The sequence below is a fragment of the Pteropus medius genome, unplaced genomic scaffold (genome assembly GCF_902729225.1).
Source record: "Pteropus medius unplaced genomic scaffold, Ma_sr-lr_union100, whole genome shotgun sequence".
NCBI classification, from domain to species: Eukaryota; Metazoa; Chordata; class Mammalia; order Chiroptera; family Pteropodidae; genus Pteropus; species Pteropus medius.
The window spans coordinates 6319216-6321944 of record NW_024354498.1 but is presented as its reverse complement, the minus strand read 5'-3'; positions in this window follow the sequence as shown (position 1 = coordinate 6321944).

Here is a 2729-nt window from a genome sequence, read left to right as displayed (position 1 = left end):
AAAAAAAAAAAAAAAAACGCAAAATTTGGCAATGATCTTGGGAAAGGGAACCACTGTTTATTGAGCAGCACTATGTGTCATTAATTCTCATGACTACCTTGCGAGTTAGAGAATATTATTCCTATTTTGTAAATGATAAAACAGAAATACATAGAGGTTGTGAATCTTGCTCCAAGTCGCATGTCTTATATGGGGGAAAATGGTATTGAGAGTTGCACTGTTTTTACCAATTTAACATGGCTCAGACTCGTGTTCTTTGCTCCTCACCACGTTGGGATGTATACATGGATGGCAAGCAATGAGAACTAGAAAGAAATTATGTTGTTCCTATACCACTGGGCAAAAATGACCAGGTCTTAGTGTTCCTGCCATACTGGGTCTTTGGCTGGGGACTGCAGAAGAAGAGGGTATTTGAAACCTGAGAAATATTTGATTCTAGATAGCAAGTGTTCTTATTTACAAATCCCATGGAACTTCAGTGGTATTAAGAGCATGGCCTCTGGGCCAGATTGCCTGAGTTTGAAATCTGAGTCTGTTTTAGCACCAACTAATCGTGTAATCGTGGGTGAGTTATAAAATCTCTCTGGACCTTGGTTTCCTCATCTTTAAAATAGGACGAATAATAGTACTTATCTAACAGGGTTGAAAATTGAAAGAGAAGAAAGCATTTAGAATAGTGCCTGCTACACAGTGAATACTCAGCAAATGCTAGTTATAACTCCCATCCCCTGCCTACACATGTTCCCCCATACGAACACTCCCGAAAGGACCCAGAGCTCACAGTGAGAATTTAAGAGTCCAACGGGTCCAGGTTAGGCTCTGCAGCAGCTACGTGTAAGGAAATGCTTTAGCACTGCTTTCTGCATATCCTCATTTCTGAGAAAGGATGAAAGGTGTTTTTCCTGCAGAGTACAGTTTATGTTGCTTCTGGATCACCTAGTAACAGAAGCGTCTCCTCATTCTTTTTTCTGATCTGATGGTTTTCACCTGAACAATTTTTTTAATTAAAGGTTTCTAAAAGGTCGTTAATTGAGTTCTGCTCCCCTGACCATTCCAAGTCACTGGATCTCAAACAAAATGCTTCGGAAGTTCATAAACGTCATCGTCTGCTACAGCCTGCTCAGTTATTAACTTTCCATCCTTATATTTTTTGGGTGCTTGACAACTAGGCTTTCTTTGCTATAGCCATAATGACGCATCGCCCTTAAGTTAGCCTCATAGCCTTGGGGTGGGGGTTGGCTAACCTTTTCTCAAAGGCAGAGTTCCCACATTTTCAGCCCTTCAATTAAGGAAAGGGAACGTGTTTTAGGAATTGATTCCAATGGTACAAAATGCAAAGACCAAGACTATTGTCGATCATAATCATCAAAAGGAGCATTTACAAATGAGGATGAGGAGTGGGTGTTTTTGAATGACCAGAGTGAGGTCTCTCTAATCCCAACAAAACAATTTAGCTGTTCGTTTTGAAAGGTGGCATCCTCACTGTTGGCAAAGGGACACAAAAATGGAATTAGGACAGGGAATAAGGTGTACAAGAGGGAAATGGAGCATAATGCAGCAGGAGTTGCTCAGATCCTATGAGTCGCCTCTTTGCTATGAGATCACAAACAGGGGCATGTTCCTTGTTAAGAGTCACCCTGAAGCCATTTCAGCAAAATGGTGCATAATTTCCTTCATGTTTCCGTGAGGATGTTTCATCTTGTTTATTGAAAGAGAAAGCACAGTTGAGGTCTTGTTACCATTGGGAACCAGTGAGTTTCTTCTCTCTACTCTACATCTTAAATTACTTTGATATTAAAGAAATGTGACTGTAGACATGAGACAGGAACCGAGCATCCTGTTTATTTCCCTAGAGCAAAAAACCAAAAATCAGAAAAACAAAAAACACAGGATACCATTGCCAGGGAAGAAATAGAAACCACAGCTGCTGGGCTCTGTATTTTTTTTTTCCCACTAGTTTTTCAGCTCCCTAATTATTTATCCCTAGTTTCTACTTACTTGCATTTCAATACACTTTTCTCTCTTTTCTGCTTGTCCATTTCACCTCCCAGAGAACTCTGGAGTATGATTGTCTCTCCTTCGTCCCCTGAGAGGTGTGTGGTACAGTGATTAAGCACCCAGTTACCGGAACACACTTATTAGCCATCTAAATTCAGGTCAGTTTCTTCCCCTCCCTATACCTCATTTCCTCATCTATAAAGGGGATGTAAATAATCCTATATCATTGGGTCGTTGTAAAGACCCCATGAGGGAACACGTGTAAAACAGCTAGAATCAATGATGGCTCTTTCTATTATTATATCCTCTGTCTTCACCTCTTCCCATAGATTCGGTATTACTCATTATCTAGTAATTTAAAGGAAAGAAAGAGAAATCTGGCTCAGAAAAACAGGAAGGTGAATGCTGGTAGTAGCTTTCAGACGGGGGGCGGGAATGGAACACTTAGTCGTCATTGAGATATAAGAAGGCCCTCTCTAGGATTTTTGTATAAGGGTCTAGAACAATCATTTGAGCCTATATACTTCATATAGGAAATTAAGGATAAAGGTATAGCCGTTTCTAGTTTCTCTGATATCCATGATAGAGAGCCCTGTGTAACACACCTAGTCTTAAAAAGGAATTTGGACTAAAAATTGATCTTGTATTTTTGGCTTCCGTAGGACACAAGCAGAATTTAAAATATACTTGTATGGCCATGGGGAAGAAAGAGAAAGGACGTGAGACAGAGG